Here is a 19,322-nt window from a genome sequence, read left to right as displayed (position 1 = left end):
AATCGAGGAAATGTGGAGAATAAGAAACTTGCAGAATTCTTCTTTGAATTTTTGGAACAGAGAAGGTGGTACTGAGCGTCAGTGGTATCTAATTTTTAACTGCTTGCAACAATTGTGTTTCCTAAACAAGAAAGAACTACAGACACATTACGATTTTTCAGTGGTATACCTAATTTTTACATAATTGTTGAACTGAAGCTAGAGTAATAAATAAGCTGGGTTGGAAAATAGATCTAGCATGATGAATCAACTGCGAGTTGTAGTCCAGTCTCTCTAGAAATTAGCAATGTTTCTGATTTCTATAGCAACGTTTTAGTTTCCGTTATATCATTTCAGGAAACTGGAAAATCTGAAATGTGAGAAGATTTAGATGTTTTCACCGAAAGTGCTTCTGCTGCCCTGGAAAATGATTATGTGAAACTAAACGTGTATAATGAAGCTATTTACATATGCAGATCTTATCTGAACCATCACATATTTCCCTATGAGAGATGTTTATCTGCTTTGATGGAAAAAGAACTTCGACAGTGAAACGACGAATTAAGCAAGGCTCCTACGAGATCTGGACCAAAAATTAACTGTATATTTGATTTATAGATGATGTTGTCACGCAATAAACTCATTATTTTTCTACATTTAAATCGGGTCGTAGTACGTCATGTAGTTAATACGATGTAATGGTAAATGATTTAAACTAAACTGGATTGTCTTTTACTGTTAATCTGCAGCATGTGAGCACAAATGTTAAATCATAAAACAAGCACAAGATGAAAATAATGCAAGTGCTAACCATACACCAAAACAGTCGCTCTTTTGCTTACTATCACATGCTGAAAACTCTTTTTTTCGATAGCTTGAACACTTTATGCAATATTATCACACTTTTTTAGTTGTTCTGTTTGCTGGTGTAGTCATGTAATCAGTTGTCTAGACACTACAGAAGGCCAAAATTTGAATGTCATCTAGATTCATGTCAGTTTTTGTTGCACTACCGAGCTAGCACTCTGTAGCTTGACATACTGTCAGTTGTAACTATCTTCGGTAGTATTGTTGAAAGGTTGAATGATTGGACAGACTTCAAAATGTGATAGTGTCGATTATGCACACATTAGGAGAAAATGTGCTATATTGTACAACTGCTTCTGAGATTCAGTTGCTGCAAAGTATCAACTACGCGAGCGGCGCAACTCATGGTTAACAAACAGACCAAAATCTGTTTTTTGTTGAATATAAATACAGATATATGCGGCCAGTCACTTATATAATACTTGCACACTTCTATTAACTACTTTTCGAGCCTGCACATACTGAACGTTGGCAGATTTCTGTTGGCATCGTTTGTTGTAAATGGTATTTAACAAGTTTTCTTCTTGAGGACCAGCAGCATCGTATATGCCTGGTAACAACATGATTATTAAAGTAGATTTACCAAATAGCTGCTTAGAATAAGTAATCTTTATTCACGACGGACTGTTTCGCCTTTATCGCCATTTTCAAGTACGTCTAGATTGATGTGACGTGCATAAACATATAGCGTGGAAATGTCGAACTACTGTCAATCGTAATTAATAGTTTATTTTCAACATGTTGACAGCATTTACCTTCTTATTAAAACAGTGACAGTTATAAGACAATTCACTAACGACGTAACATGGACGTCACATCAATCTAGACGTACTTGAAAATGGCAATAAATCCGAAACAGTCTATCATGAATAAAGATTACTTATTGTAAGCAGCTATTTGGTTCATCCACTCTATGGCCGATATGCAATTTGAAAATAAAAATTGCCAGGTGTATGCTAACACAAATACCACCCACACTGACGCAAGAAGCAACCTCCAGTACCCTGTATAACGATACAAAAAAGTGGAAATTTGTGGTAAGGTCTTATGGGACCAAACTGCTGAGGTCATCGGTCCCTAAGGTTACGCGCTACTTGATCTAACTTAAGCCAACTTACTCTAAGGACAACACAGACACCCATGCCCGAGGGACGACTTGAACCTCCGATGGGGGAAGCTGATAACGATACAAGCTTGAATATGTAACTTCTGCATGCCTCTCCTGAACTAGTTAATAGAAATAAACAAATATTTCGTAAGTAAAGATGGCAGTTATCTGCATTTATATTCTGTTCTACAATATGCATGATTTGTTTCTTATTACTGTTATCACTTTTGAGACAATGTTCAAAAATGCATCTACCAACTCCACAGAATTTACAAATTCGTGTACACACAAACTTTGTTGCTAAGCGGAGTGGTCCTTTTCCTTCAGGAACACTCATATACGAGGGTCGTTCCGCAAGTCATGGCTACTACGGTATATCTTGCGATAAACATGAGAGTTCCACGATGTACATTGATGGTTCAAATGGCTCTGAGCACTATGGGACTTAACATCTGAAGTCAACAGTCCCCTAAACTTAGAACTACTTAAACCTAACTAACCTAAGGACATCACACACATCCATGCCCGAGGCAGGATTCGAACCTGCGACCGTAGCGGTCGGGCGGTTCCAGACTGAAGCGCCGAGAACCGCTCGCCCACAGCGGCCGGCATGTACATTGAACCAGTACGGCAGTGTGTATCTGAAAGTCAACGTAAAATTGAGTTTCAGTACAGGAGGTCACTTTAGAGGTTGAAATGAAACACTCGCGTTGGAACTCTGAAAATTCATTGTGCACGAGTTCAGAATGCACAAAAATGAATCCAAGTCAACTACCGTGCTTCAAAACAGTGCCCCATGTATACACACAGCGTTTCCAACGATGGGGAAGGCGTTGTGTGACTGCTGTCGCCGAAATGCCGCGAGGACATTAGCACTGTTTGAAAAGCGCCTCCCACACAATGGTTACTCCAGCTGTGGAATGAAATTCAAGTCGCATGGGCTGAGCAGGGTGGGTGCGAAAGTATCCATATTGTAGCACGGCCAACATCACATTGAATATTTCAGGCGCTGGTGTCAAACCATCCTCGCATGCGGTCGCAATCTTTCGGCTGATTTCGGTAATGACGTATTTACTGCGATTACGGTGATTTCACACGTTCGCACAATATACCATAGCTGCCATGATGACCCTCGTACCTACCTCCTATTCAGAATTTAGAAGAAAAAAAAAAGAATACAGCACACGGTACGATGTGGTTATGGATTAACGTCTTCTGCGCTAACAGAGAGCACTAGTGCCTAGCCAGTTGGTTTTGTCCGCACTGAATACTGTTTGACGTTCGCTAACTCTAATATCAGACCCCACTCCGGTCTCTTCTATCCGTTGACTCTCTCGGGTTCTTGAACCGTGGGTGACCTTGCGGTCTTACCGGGAACGAATTTTTAGTACCGACTGACTTCCAGGAGCTCCACCGCCGCAGCTATCCTGGTTGCAAGCGGCAGGAAGGGAGGAGGATACACGGACTGACATTGAATGAAGAAAAGTGAAAGTGCAGCTGAAGAGCTCTCAAGGTCAGGAGCTCGTGCAGATGCCGGTACTGCGGAGGCTGCCGCCGAGGATGAGTCGGTAAACTCCGCGTCGTCAGGAGGGGGGTGTGGGGGCAGAGGGGAGTGGGGAGAGTCTAGTAGGCGGGAGGGGAAGAGGATGATCCGCGGCGGGCGCCCTCCTCACCCTCTTCCTTTCTCCCGTCTGCAGCCTTCCGCGCCCCCCACCCCACCATATATAAACACACGACTGCGGCGCAGCGCACGGATTTTCTAACCGCCTCTCGTCCCGCGTTCCATCAAGGTAAGTGGATGCGCTAACGCGGCTGGCGTCGATGCAATCAAAGACCTTTTTTTTGTTTTTCTTTTTTTTTTAGAAGAACGGCAACCAGTCGCGATGTTTTTTCATCTTGAAAATTTTATTCGTCCATAAGTTACCTTCTGCGCCCCATAAGACATCAAATGCCAAAATTTACAGAGAACAACATCGAAAAAAATTTGCTATCACCGCAAAAGTTGTAATGATGATAAAGACAGACACATTTAGACGCAGTCTGATTTTACAAGAAAGACGAAAATATTTTACGACAATTTTTATTATTAGTTACGTGGCGTTGAAATTTTATGTGTCGTTTTTAACATAACATTCTCGTCCCCACACCACATAAGCAGCACTACATAGCCTGACAAATAATAATTCGTTGTCATTTCACTTAGAAGCTTCCATCTAAATGTATTTAGTACCACCAGCACAATAATATTTGAAATTATTTGCGGCATGACCACCTCCAATCGGACTAACTATAGTGAAGCGATGATCTGTTTCAACTAATGTTCCTGTTCATAACATACGTACTTTTATCGATCTCAGGCCAAGAAGATAACGACTTCGATTCACAGTTTAAAAAAATCCTACTACCCTTCCCGACTATAAATACATACTAGCGGGAAATTACAAAATGTCTTCGCTGCACAGGTTTCACGAAAACTCATCAGTTTTTTTTAGTTAAAGTTTAAAACAAACTGAAAAAATATTTTAACAATAGAAATCAAAGTAATGGTAAAGTCTTATTCCTTCAATGATTCTCAAACGGCGCTACAGCAACAATCAGCAACATTAATGTAATATTGGCGATGATCACGTAATGTCTGTGCTGAGGTTCTGGAGATCTCTTCAGCTTTTTTAGTTAAAGATTAAAACAAACTGAAAAAAAATTTGAACAATAGAAATCAAAGTAATGGTAAAGTCTTATCCCTTCAATGATTCTCAAACGGCGCTACAGTAATAATCAGCAACATTAATGTAAAATTGGCGATGATCACGTAATGTCTGTGCTGAGGCTCTGGAGATCTCTTTAAAACAATGCTACCAAAAGGGTACGGCTACGGCTAAGCTAGTCAGCAGTGTATAGCAATCACTTAATGACAAAAAGTGAAAATACTGTTTGCTGCACGGTTTTGACTCCTAAGTTGAGAATTCTGACTTTTAGTACTGTCATCAGGGGATATAATAGTGCAGCAGGCCAACTATTATAGCGTTTGTTTACGATTCTTACACTTTCTTTTGAAAAAGTAAGAGAACACAAACCATCATTCCGTACCATTACGTTCCACATGCTTCACACATTTATTCACCTTCGGCTTTCACACGGTCCAAGTTTCATTTTCACACGTACACCGTCAAAAATTCGTTCTTCATTTCTGTACGTGTACTTCGATTAGAAAATCCAGTTCCCGAAAAAAAAAAAAAAATTCTTAGCCTGAACCAACTCGACTCTGATATCCGTTATGTTTCGTTAGTCTTTCGAAATACAGCACTACCAACACCACATTCTTTTTCTTCGTTGTTTTCTGTTTATTTCTCAGTTTTTCTGCTCAGCAAGTGTGTCTCGGCGTCGCGGTATGCTCTCACTTTCCTCCCATCAGAGCAGCCTATGTCGAAAACTAAATCCGTACCATGACCCTCGTCTTTATTGCATTTATGACACATCCACGCCTACAGCACCAGCCCAGCTTTCACACGGTCCAACTTTTATTTTCACACGTACACCGTCAGAAATTCGTTTCTCATTTCTATTTCTATACTTCGATTAGAAAATCCAGTTCCTGAAAAAAAAAAAGTCTTCGCCTGAACCAACTCGATTCTACCGAGTTTACCTTTTGACACCATTTTCTGTGTGCTTTGCTTTGATTCCAGTTCATTTGTGGATTTCCTCTGATACATTCGAGGCTTTGTCAGAACAGTTTGCCTATAATAGCATCAGAGACTGAATTGCCTGACACATCTCTCTGAGAGAATTAAGATTCTGAGTCATCTCTTCTTGTGTAAAGGTTCTGCGCAAATTGAGCGTACTGCCTGCGTGTGTTTCTTGTGGATTTTTATTTACAGTCGCTGCCATTACTGCAATTTAACAATACCATCTGCAAGTAATAACCATTATGAGCGTTTGGCGTTTATGTTACCAAACCTACATCTATCAAACATTAGCCGTCCTATGCACTAGTCGAAAGTAAACAAGAGTGTATTACGCTCTATACACAGCTCGCTTACAGAGATATGCTTTCAGGTGCTTGACCTCTGAGAGCGTTTACTAAGACACTGGAATCGTATTCCCGAAGGAAGGCGGTTCAAATCCCCTTCAAATCATCCAGAACATATTTAAGATTTCCGTACGTTCCCTAAATCACTTAAGATGAATACCTGGATGGTATCGTCAGTTTGTGAAAATTGTACGGTGCGACACTTGCGCGGAGATGGAACGTGTTGACATTTCTGTGGAGGCTAAAACACTTGAGGTGGTTCTTTGCTTTCACATTCGTTGGCTTCGCCAACACCTGTATGTTAGGACAAGTTTTTATAAAACAGATCTGAAGATGGTCATTGCTGACCGAAACCGGTAGTCCGAGGACCTAAAAATTTGCGACCATAGACGTGAAATAAAGGAAATTTATTCAATTTTCCGGGTCACCGTTCAGTTCGCGATCATGTCGCAGCTTGTGTCCTACTAACAGGTGTCGTAGGCAGCAACACACCGTGCTACACTGCTAAATTCGTACTGTGCCTGTATGCTACCTGCAAAAGCCCGCTTTTCCCAGCAGGAGCATCAGGTTCCTCAAAAATATCACTGGTGCCACACACCGAAAGGTGTCTCGGGGAGTAAAGGTGCCTTCCTTAACCCGAGTTTGTGTTCTGTTGTCGGCGGGACCTATAACTTTGACGTTCCTTCTTTTTCCTTGTGTGAGCGTACTGAACACAAATACTCATGTGGACTCGATTATAGGCCACGCGGTTAGAGGCGCCATCTCACCAACTGCGCGGAACCTCCCGCAGGAGGTTCGAGTCCTCCCTCGGGTATGAGTGTGTGTATTGCCCTTAGGGTAAGTTAATTTAAATAGTCTGTAAGTCTAGGCACCAATGACCTCAGCAGTTTGGTCCCTTAGGAATTCACACACATTTGAACATTTTTTTGACTCGATTATATGACTCTGATAAAGGGGGGGGGGAGGAGGGAGTGAGTGTGGACATAGATAAACAACCACGCAAATGTCACCTGAAGATGGGATCGTTAAATCGCGCAACTGGTTGCGAGAGCAAAATAAACACTGTGTGAAGCATGTACAATCGACTCCACGAGGGCGTGCTGAAAATTAATGCTTCCGAATCTTTTATGTGAAAACTCTGAAACCTTTTTAAATGAAACCAGCTTTATTAACATTCTACATCTTTAATCTTCATATCTACATATTCATTTCCGAATAGTCACGCTGGCAACGAACACATTTCTCACAGTGAGAGATCAGTTTGTTGATACCGTCACTAAAGAATGTTGACGGAGCCACAATATCACCTCTGCTCGCACAGCCTTATCACTATGAAAGTGAAGTCCTCGAAAGACGCAAACGAGATGAGGCAATTCGGGACTCCATCGACGATGATCGATGACTGTGAACCCAAGATGTCTCGTTACTGCAGATCTCGCAGGGCTCGTGTGTGGTCTGGCATTGTCATGTTAAGGAGAGGATGCTGCATGTGCGGACTAAATCTTCAAATTCTCACACACCGACATAGTTACGTTACATACCTCCACGCTACACACTGCAATTCGGAACCCTCAAGCAGCAGAGGGCTGCAAATATGTAAAAATGAAGAACGAAGAAGTAGAATGTTAATGACGTTTCTTCTATTTAAAAAGCTTTAAAATTTTCATAAAAAATTGAGAAGCATAGCTTTTCAGCACGCCTTCTTGTATTAAACTTCACCGTGAAACCTTCCACGGTTGTGAAGACGCTTCGACTTACATAAATTATGTAATTGTTACATATAGCTTTATCACTCATCAAGTAATCGAACTCAAAAGATAGTAAGTCACCATTTAAAAATCGCCTAGTGTATTGTTTCCCATCCCCATTTAATATCGCGGGAGTGCACTGTCTTTCATTCACCGGTCGTTCGCTTAGCCCCACGGTTAACACACAGCTGCGAGGCACGAAAGCGTCCTTAACACCAATACCGAGCAGACGAGAGAGGCCGTTTCGCGCACTGAATCACTAACGTAATGACGGCGCTAACAGCAATTATCTTGACCCGGTTCGCTTCTTACCGCCTCTTTACCAAAATATTGCACGATAAAAGAACCCGTGATCATTGCACGAGCGTCACAAGGCAGTCGGTCCCATGGCAACGAGATGAAAATGTGGCTCTCTGCGTGGAGGTAACAATCCTCGTTGTAGGAACTTTGCCAGTAAAACGAGGAGAGATCGCTAAAACTGTTCTCCATTGTTAAACCATGTGTTACTGTCCTCAGTTGAAGCTCCAGAGGTCTCTGCAGCATACTGTGAGGAGAAAGTATAAGTCACGCTTGGTGGCGATCTGCCCGTTGGCTGGACACGTTGAACCATTTGGACAACTTGATGTTTTTCCCACATAGCGGCATCAAGTTTCACTTTCTGACCGTGCCTGGAAAAGTCTCGGGGCGTTCTAGTTGTTTAAGAATGACAAAGGCAGATGAACAGAACTTTACAAACACCTCTTTGGCATCAATTTGTTGCAGAAGTATCTAGTACATCTTGAGCTAGTATATAAAGGCTTTTTCTTGCAGTGTTCTCATTTTCTCTGCACGGATTAAAGGGATTCCGTAGGCACTGACTGTGTAAAACCGACTCTCTCTACTCGTTTACGAGTTGAAGAAAATGGCAGATAGCGGAGCCTAGGTCGATGCCGAGTTTGTTGACTTCTGCAGAGCTGTCGATACAGTTCCATATCGTTGTTTAGTAAATAAAGTACACGTTTACGGAATCAGGACAATTGTAAGAAGACCAAATGCAGTGTGCTCCTGCCATGAAAACAATACGTTTTTGCCGCACTCGAGATCCAGAACAACCAGCATGATTTTATCCCTGATTCTTTTGCTGGCCGCTGTGGCCGAGCGGTTGTAGGCGCTTCAGCCTGGAACCACACGACTGCTACTGTCGCAGGTTCGAATCGTACCTCGGGCATGAATGTGTGTGATGTCCTTAGGTTAGTTAGGTTTAAGTAGTTCTAAGTCTAGGGGACTGATGACCTCAGATGTTAAGTCCCATAGTGCTTAGAGCCATTTGAACCATTTGAACCTGATTCGTTTTAAAAGTTTATGTTTTATTTGTCCTTAGTACATGGATAGCTCCCAGTATTATGGTACAGTGTTGCTCTAACTCTTTGCCATGTAGCTCACTTACAGTCAATTCATGTAGACAGACGAGGGAAACAAATACTAGGGCTTAATGTCATGCCGAAGGCGATAAAATTACAAATAAAACCGATAATTGGACTGAGCAAGGGCAGGAAATCGATGTAGGACTATCCTTGTTAGGGTAACTGTTTCTCACTTTGGTCTCGGATGGTTTGAAGACGTCTAACTCTGGATCGCTGGTTAGGTATCTACCAGCCGAAAAAGAAATTGTTTGACTGCTCGTAGGCAGTCAGAACCATCAACGGTATAGGAATAACCACCGAGACCGATTTATACTGAGACAAATTCATAAGTCTAGACATGAGGAACTTGGAAACCAGAATGAGATTTGCCTAGATGAATTTAAAGGGATACAATTCATTCACGAATGTTATCTACAAATCCCTTGTTCGACGAAATCTTGAATTGTTTTTCGTCAGACTGAGGCCATTTTCAATTGAATTAATGGCAGAGATAGGGACGATTCAAAGAAGAATTGCGCGATTCGCTGTGGACCTGTTAAGTGAATGTGGGGCCATCACAGAAATGCTCAACAAACCAGAGTGAACAGGCGACAAGAAATCCGTAGTGCAAGACGGTGGATCATAACCGGAAAATTCAGAGTCCATTTTCCAGTACACAGTAATTCTAGAGATATATTACACCTTTCAATTTAATGAATATGGCACACCATGTACCTTCCACCACACACCATACAACACTTGTCGAGTACTGAGGCAGATGCAGATGCCGAACAACTGCATTTGAGATAACTCACTCGTACTTCACGTGAGATACAACCCTGTTTGAGTTGAGCCAACCTTCCCTAATTGGAAAGCTGAACAGCTTCTCTGAATCTCCAGTCGCTAGGGCGTAGGATCGTTTACAGCACTTGAGATTCTTTGTCGCAAGATGGCATTACGTATTAAGTGCTTCCTATTAAATAATCTGAACTGAACAAGCCAAAAGAAAATCAGCGCTTGGTTCTACTTTGTACAGATGGTTCGAGAGAACAAGCAGTCGTTGTTCCTTTGCACAGTCGTTAATGTCGACTGGAAACTGCACTTACAGTAGTACGTAAATAGTGGCTTCTTTGTGTTTACCATACTTGAATGTATCAATAGAGACGACAGAGACGTGAATAACGTCTTCTGTTGTGTCGAAAAACTGCTTGTTAGATAGTAATTACTATTCCACGTAAGTTTGCATTTAGTGTTTACAGAACGCGAGAGCGCTCCTGTTAAAGCCAAGTACTACAGTTTAAAAATATTAAACGCTGACTGGATGGCTTAGATTGTTTCACTAAAATCAACGGGTTTGGGAAGTGCAGAAAAGCAGAGTAGAGACGAAATTATGCGAATTTTGGGGAAAATTCCAGGAAGATAATTTTAAAAACATGTATTACTTTTTCTTCTCGTTTTCGAAACATAACATACTTTGTTATCTTTGTAAAGGTTTTCCGATTTCTATCTTTTCAGTAAATGACTTTCCTAGAGCACTATAGCCGTATCCTGAAGTGACCAACAAAAATCTATAACCGCTTCCGTAGAAAATGTTGCTATAGGACACCAGCAGTGGAACAAATTTTGTTCACCACACTTTGGCCAACAGGGGAGGAATCGTGTAGTTACGTAGTGGCTGTTCACCGCACTGTTGGGCTGTCTGCTGGAACCTCTCCCAAATCTCCCAACAGCGTCTCGTCAAGTGAGGACATGTGATACTGGCTCTGATCGTCGGATGAGGACTTCAGATAAGAATTTTATGTCCCACCATTCACAAGGAGGGAGGCAAGATGAATACACCACATTTCGCTTTCCCCCTTCTCTTACCAAAAACACGAACACAATGTTTAAATTAGCCATTTATTGGCTGAGCGTGAGCAATAGTCATTTGTAACAAGAAATTTTCCTTTCAGCTATAATCACGGATATCTATTTCAGCTGTTACGTTTCGATGTTTGTCTCCTCTTCAGCTGGCCAACCTCGTTGTCTCTCTTGATCCGTCTGGGGATATCATCTTCAGTAATCTTCTGCAGCCAACCAGCAACCAGCAGCTGCATGTGCAGATGCGGAAGATAACTGAAGACGATGCTGCCCCCCCCATTCCCACCCCCCCCCACCCTCCCACCCCCCCCAACCCCCCACCCCTCGCCATGGACCACGATCCACAATGGATCTGGCTGTGTGGTGAAGAAGACATAAACATCGAATAATAACACCTGAAAGCGAGCTGTCACAGTCATTTCAACAGCTACATTTAAGACGGGATGTCATGCGAGGAAAGGTGTCTATGCATGAAAATGAAAATCTCCCCAATTAATGTGCCTATCCCTTCGTGTTAACTAGCTAATGATCGCATAGAACAACTGTCCTTTTTTATGACAAGCTTTGTTGACGACTACTTCCTTACATCGCATAAAACCAGGAGAATTTCATGGTAGAGAAGCAGTGAATAAGAGATTGACAGCACCTACACTTTGCTGTTTCGAAACACAATTTACACGGTTAGAACCGCAAGCGTGGAAACGACACAGAGCGTTGGATGTAGCTCCTTCCTGGTTTCATTTTTTAGCTCATACTCGGCATTAACTGTCCCTCACGACTCAGGATATGCGTTTAGCCGCGGAGACTGCACATTATACAACTGTATTTTCAGACTTTTACGTAATACAGTTTTACAATCCGCTACATGAATGAATATGGTACTAAAACCCTGTGGTTTCATGTTTTAATGCGGAAGTTAAGTGGTTTCCCTCACATCTGTCTACGCTTAACTTCGTGCGTGATTTCAGGGCTTTTACCTCTTGTTTGGTCTTGTAGATGACATGATGCCGGTAGTGACATCATCAGTGGCAAAGTACTAGATCTGACACTGTTCTACAGAGCAAACAGTCGTTAGGACAGAGAAAACCACCAGCAACTTCAGAGCGAATTGTCAGCCAGACTAAAACAAAATACATCCCGTGTTATTTTCCAGCCTTGTTCAGTGCTAAATTTTAAAGCCACAGTCTTCCTAAGTCATTTGTAGAACTGGTAAGAGTATTTGGAAATCTCATTTATTTAAAGTTGGTCTAAATTTTTAGAACGTAAAACACGTTGCATAGTGCGGGGACCTTAAGTTTTACTCTACATAAGAAGCTCTAAGCCGAACTACCAAATCGACAGTGAGTATAACTTGGAAGGCAAATGCTCTGCAACAGCAAAAATTCTATGTCAAAGACATTTTTCATTGCAAACAATCTCTTACTATCCACCGCATATATTATGCATGGACAGTGAACCCCAAGCGAGGTGACACAATGGTTAGTGCATTTGTGAGGACGACAGTTCAAACCCCCTTCCGGTCATCCTCATTTAGGCTTTCCGTGCTTTCCCTAAATCGATTCAGGCAAATGCCGATTTCCTCTCCCATCCTTCCCTAACCCGAACTTGTGTTCCGTCTCTAATGATCTCGTTGTCGACGGGACGTTAAACTCTAATCTGCTCCTCCTCCTCATCGACAGTTAAGTATTACGTAACTGATGAACCTGTCCTTCTGTCGCCAGCAGCTCGTGGTCGTGCGGTAGCGTACTCGCTTCCCACGCCCGGGTTCCCGGGTTCGATTCCCAGCGGGGTCAGGGATTTTCTCTGCCTCCTGATGGCTGGTTGTTGTGTACTGTCCTTAGGTTAGTTAGGTTTAAGTAGTTCTAAGTTCTAGGGGACTGATGACCACAGATGTTAAGTCCCATAGTGCTCAGAGCCATTTGAACCATTTTTTGTCCTTCTGGGTTTGGTGACTCTGCAGATATCGCGCCTTTTCTAGTACATCCTCCTCGAAGTGATGGTTAGTCATAATATGTTAGCTTTACAATACTGAGAAGAAATATCAAGGCTTTTCTCCTCTCGCGCATGTCCCGTTATCTGCAGTTTTGCTTCCCGAAAGTGCAGAAAGTAGCTTACTTAAGGCTCGTTCCTTCAATTATGCGATTTTGCTCAAGAAGGCAGCCAGTTAACTGCTACGTCCACCATCATCCAAGCTAGGACTACGTCTGTGATTATCTTGTCGACGATGTGACGTTAAACACAAATCTTCCTCCATTTCTCCATTAACATACCAACTTCGTACGCCTGTTGGCGTTGTGGGCAAGTGAATCAGTAGACTAGTAGCGATGTTTTCACAGAGTTTTGCACTTAATTATCGCTCAGCACGTACACACATGAAAAAAGAGCTCCTCGCGAGGTCGTGAAAGTCCGACGGATCTCTACCGAATGCATGTCATTTTTTGTCCTGGGGTGTCATGCAGATGTGGTTTGGAGGGGCATGTGGTCATTACACGACTCTCACGGCCGTTCTGCAGAATGTCCAGGCCGTGGAGCCGCTATTAGTCTATCAAATAGCTCCTCGGTCGGTATCACAAGGCCGAGTCTGCCGGTCCTACCACCCACGAGAAATCCTAGGCAGTACAGGGAATCAAACCCTGGTCCTCCGCATAGCAGCCATCGACGCTGACCACTAAGCTACGAAATCGACTTACGTACACACATATAGCCTCGCAAGCAACTAGTGCTGTCGTATGTACCCTACAGTTTGTGTGAGTACTAAATCCGAATGAGTACTAAATCATAAACCCTTCCATCGCTAAACACAGTGATGAGCCAAAACATTGTTACCGCCTGCTTAGCAGCGTGCTGGTCCACCTTTTCAACGCAACACAGCAGCGATTCTACGCAGCATAGTTTCGATAAGTTTCCGGAGGTATGTGGCAGTAGATATTTACGAACAGGCCACACATTTCACGTAAATTACGGGCCGGTGGTATGCGGACGTAGAGCTAATGCTTGACAGCGTCCCAGGCGTGTTCCAAATGGTTCAGATCGGACGAATTTGGTTATAAGATATCAACGTGAATTCATTATTATGTGCCTCAAATCATTGTAGCATGATTCTGACCATGTGACGCGGACAGTTACTTTGCTGGGAAAAGCCACCATCGTTGGGGAAGACGCCGAGCATGAAGGGATCCAAGAGGTCCACAATAATGTTCACCTGATCCACAGCTGTCATGGTGATTATTTATTTCTAGTTCCTGCTACCAGTCACTTTTTTATTTTATGTTTAATCTAACATAATACAACGCGTTTCGAACATGTTCTGTCCACCTTCAGGCGTTTATACACACATACATACATACAGAGAAATGTTACTTAAAGTTAAACAGTCTTAAACTAGATTAATCTAGAACTCTTTGTCCATTGTCATGGTGCCTTTGATTACCTCCACAAGTCTCATGTAAGCCCAGATGAGCGTCCCCTATAGCATAAAGCTGCCTCCACCGACCAGCGTCCGTGGCGAGGTTTATGTATCGAACAGCCGTTCGCTTGTGATTCATTCGACCAGGTGGCGCGTTCCCTTTGATTCACTCTCGATCTAGACGATCCTGTAGCCATTCCACCATGTCGTTAGATGTTCCACAGATCAGCAGAATCTGTCCGTCTCTGCAGAGCAGGCAACCCTCCGACCTCCACGTTATGTGATGAGTTGAAGTCCAACACCTCATCGCCTGTTCGTGGTTTCAGACACTTTGCATAGATACCCAAGGCAACAGAATGCGAATAGCCGACGGCCTTATCTGTTTCCGAGAAGCTCGTTCCTAGGTGCTGAGCCACAACACTCTGTCCTTCAAATTCGCTCATGTCAGCGAATTTCTCCATCTGCCGCCAGTTTAGTCGCCAGAATGTTTCCCCACTTGTCAGTGGCCTGTTTGTGTACTTCCCTTATGACACTTCACGTGCCCACAGTGAAACCAAGCGCCAACCAGTCTTGCGACGAGCAGTTGTCATAATGTTTTGGGTGATTACTGTATCTTAACAGCGAAACAAGTAAATCATTCTGAAACGTTTGCAACGTCAAAAATAGTCCCCAAGGAAATATAAGGGGCGTTCAATAATGCAACTGGTTTTATTCGGGATTACAATACACCGTACTATTCCCCACTCTTTTGGGTAAAAACCTTGTTTACCAACACAATCTCCGTTCAATGCAACGGCCTTACGCCACCTTACTGGGAGGGCCTACATGCCTGTATCGACCCACTCTACTAGTCGACGTCGGAGCCGATGTCTTGCTGCATCAGTAACATCCGCATCATCCACTCCGTTGGAGTGCATCCCTTTCATTGGGCCAAACAGACTGAAGTCGGAAGATGAGACATCCTGCCTGTAGACTGACGAGGAAGAACAGCTCAATGAAGTTCTGTAAGCTCCTCTCGGATGCGCAGACTTGTCTGAAGCCTTGTGTTGTCCCGAATAAGGAGAAGCTCGTTTGCATTTTTGTAGTGACGAGTACACCGAAGTTGCTTCTTCAATTTCCTGAGGATAACACGATACACCTCAGAGTTGATCGTTGTACTATTAAGGAGGATATCAAACAGAAGGACGCCTTCGGAGTTCCAGAAGGCTCTCGTCATAACTTTACCTATTGAGAATGCGGCTTTGAATTTCTTCTTCGGAGGTGAGGTGGTGTAGCGTCATTCCACGGATTGCCGTTTTCTTTCCAGTTCAAAGTGATGAACCAATGTTTCAATGTCTGTGGCTATGCACGACAAAAGATTGTCACGAACAGCCTTGTAACGCGCAAACAGTTCCGCACAGAAGGTCCTTCGTTGCTCTGCTGTTGGGCAGCGAGAAACCCAGAAACACGCCTTTGAACACCTCAACTGGTGGACGAGTGTGACAGCACTACCAACTGACACGTCCAGTTGCGCAGCGACGTGTCTGATTATGATCCGTCAATCACCTCGAATCGCAGTGTGCACGTTCCAACATTGCAGGAATCTCAGCTGTGTGCGCCCGGCCGCCACGCGGGAGGTCGGACAAGTCTGCGAGACCTTGTTGCGATGATAAGAGACGCATCACCCACCGACTCACCGTGCTTTTGTTCACTAACAGGTCTCCGTAGACATTCTGCAAACTCCTACGAATATCTGCGACGCTCTGGTTTTCCGCCAAAAGGAACTCAGTGACAGTTCTCTGCTTGGAACGCACCACAATGTTTCCCCACTTGTGTCTGCTCTGTTTGTGTACTTCCCTTATGACACGTCACGTGCTCGCAATGAAACCAAGCAGCAAGCAGTCTTGCGGCGAGCAGTTGTCATAATCCCTTACAGATTCCATTTTGAAGGCTACGTATATTGCCGGCACCTATAGGAAATTCATCAAACTCCAGGGGCAGAAGTGGGAATATTCCACGATGTCCCACTGTAAATGCCACATTTTTTCAACTCAAAATGGGCGTGAAAGAAAATGTGTTGTATTACCTATTGCGCGCCCCTCATATATAGCGGTAGGCTCTTGCAGCAGCGGCCTCAGACGTTACTGTGCTAGCCAGGCCTCGCCTTTGCTAGACGCTCGCAGTAGACGCGCCTCAAGGTAGCGTCCCGGCCTGAGGCGCAGTCTTGGCAACAGCCGGCGCGCACTTTCACCGCCGCGGCCGCGCGTGACGCAGCCAGCGACGCCGTGCGTCCCGTTTGCGGACGCCTCGCCACGACGCCCACCACAGGCGCTTTCGTAACGGCGCCGCGTCCGTCGCTGCTGGGGTCACTAGCACCTGCCGCCTGGCTCGATCCTGACCCCCATTTTCAACCGCCGACACTCGTCCCCTAGCAACCGGCCCCACTTTCAGCAATCGTTTTGACCCACGCGCACCTTCTTACGAAGCTTTGACGATAGCGTGCCGTCGAGTCACATTATTACTTCCACGTAGCAAGCATACAGAGCAGCCACCGTGGACACCACACCTACGGGAGGAATGACAAAAATTTAATCGCGTTTTACTGGCCGTGCAGTGACATCCCAACAAAATCTTCTTTCGGGCCAGTGCTCCTACCCGATACTTTTCAGGTCTGTGAACTCCATCCCAGCAGCTCACTTTTGGATACTCTACAAAACACTAACGAATGGCTGCCATAAGCTCGCCATTGCACTCAAAATGTTTTCGAGGAACAAATTTCTGTAGACGGGAAAACAATGTACTTTTAGCGCGTACCAAATATGACGAATACCAGCCAGGATATAAGAGCGCGTTAACAGGCCGTTTCCGGGATTCGGGGAGATTCGCCGGCCCTATAAAGACGACCTGGAAGATTAGCGACGGGGGCCGGGGTACCGCCCAAACCGGATGTAGTTTTTAGGCGGTTTCCCATATCCGTCTAGGCGAATACCGGGCTGGTCAGTCCTGCTTCGATTCCTGGTACTTCTAAGGAATTTTCCTTGGTGGTACGACTGGTACAGGGTAAACTCAGTCTCGTACAAACAGAACTGCTCCATTTATCATGTAATATTACTGCGAAGCACTTACCAATTTTCCAGAAACAAAGCTTCGTATATATGTCACACCGAGAAATTTCCGTGCTTCCATTCGTTCCCTACATCGAAAACTCAGAGGAGATTTCGAAAAAAAGAATCAAAGTCTTTTCATAGGTGATAAAGCTTCTAAATTGACTGGAAACGGGGATTCTGGTCCAGCAGTAAAGATAAAGAAACCGTAATTCTTCCATCGTATTCCATTCGTTTTCTTATCAAAGTAATCCACGTAAGAAAGTTAGTTGCGCTAAAGAACAACGGAGACAGTCATTATTGTTGACAAAAAAGGGAATTGAATCACAGCTCAACTACAAAAGAAAAAGAATTGAGAATAATTAGAATCAATAACGAAAGCCATCTGCCAAATTTTCAAAAAAATGGCTCTGAGCACTATGAGACTTAACTTCTAAGGTTATCAGTCCCCTAGAACTTAGAACTACTTAAACCTAACTAACCTAAGGACATCACATACATCCATGCCCGAGGCAGGATTCGAACCTGCGAGCGCAGCGGTCGCGTGGTTCCAGACTGTAGCGCCTAGAACCGCTCGGCCACCCCAGCCGGCCCAAATTTTCAGAAAACTACCGTATCACTTACACAAAACACACGCAGGAAAGAAACTACTCTTAAATAACCAGGGCAACAGGACAAACAACTCACTGTTTACACTATCTGATAACATCCTAGACAATCATTCTGATAGGTAACCATCAATCGCTTTCCTTTCCTTACTCCTCCTCAAAAAAATCCAGTCAGCCACCAATCTCTTACCACCCATGTGCCTTCGAAAGGTACAATATACTTCTCACAAACACATATACCATCTTAACCCCCCCCCCCCCCCATCATCTCTCTTCTATGGATATAAATAAAAAAGCTCAAACATGCAGACAGACACACACACACACTTGCATACACAGAATCAGATAAAGCTAACACAAAGTCAAGACTGTTTACACTACTTACACAAATAAATGACACACCAAAGACCTCGAATAAAGGCTGCAGTTGTGTTTACTGTTAAAGTGACGCCAGTCACAGTGAATTTAAAGTGTAAATCACGGCATATGCAAAGAATTTAGTGAAAGACGAAAATTTTTGCCTCAAACGTATTAAGAACACACAAAATACCGGAAAAGTGCGACTTTCAGTCTGTTACCACATGAGTGAAAGCAGTTTAGTAGTCAAGAAGTGAGAAATACTTTTAATTGAAAGTACCCCTGCATTTTAAATTAAAATATATGAGTGATTTTTTTTAAATCTAAACTGAATACCTGTAAACCAATACCATATTACATTCCAGTTTAGCCACTGATGACCCCTTGTTAATACAGGCGAAACGCGACTGGGTGATTAAATGCATTCAGTTGCAACGTACAAAAGGCGTGTTTAAAAAAGGTTTGTCCAAATTTGAATCTTAAGGCTAGCCTTTTCTGGGATACAAAAGATGGATTACCTTTCAAAAGGTGAAACAATAACTGTTCGGGACAAACAGCGTGGAAAAAGAAATCGTGAGGAAGACCTTTAGTTTCATATAAATGAAATCATCTTTCATCAGGACAATGCACTAGCTCACACAAAGACATTTCAAGTATAAAGTACTGCAACATCACCTTATTCGCCCAATTTGGTACAATTTGAATTTCACCTGTTTCGACGTCTAAGGAAATATGTGGTTGAAAAAAATTAGTACAATGAAGAGATGAGTAATTTTCCAGGCCTTCGTGAATTTCATTTTAGGAAAGGAATCTACGCACTGCCAAAACTGGGAAAAAGTGCCTTGACCTAGAGGGTATTTTAAAATTCATGTTGCACACTTCTAGAAGCTATAGAGG

The 19,322-nt window shown here is 43.4% G+C and overlaps 1 protein-coding gene across 1 annotated transcript in view; it reads left to right on the top strand.

The window, feature by feature from the left end:
• The first annotated feature begins 3,650 nt into the window (after positions 1 to 3,650).
• LOC124795383 overlaps positions 3,651 to 19,322 on the top strand; it is a 51,399-nt gene continuing 35,727 nt past the window's right edge. The window contains exon 1 of the mRNA XM_047259394.1: positions 3,651 to 3,744. The gene's annotated coding sequence lies outside the window, so the exon portion shown is untranslated. The remainder of the gene's footprint in view (positions 3,745 to 19,322) is intronic.

The sequence above is a fragment of the Schistocerca piceifrons genome, chromosome 4, assembly GCF_021461385.2.
Source record: "Schistocerca piceifrons isolate TAMUIC-IGC-003096 chromosome 4, iqSchPice1.1, whole genome shotgun sequence".
In the NCBI taxonomy this organism is placed as follows: Eukaryota; Metazoa; Arthropoda; class Insecta; order Orthoptera; family Acrididae; genus Schistocerca; species Schistocerca piceifrons.
This window is presented reverse-complemented; position numbering and strand designations above follow the sequence as displayed.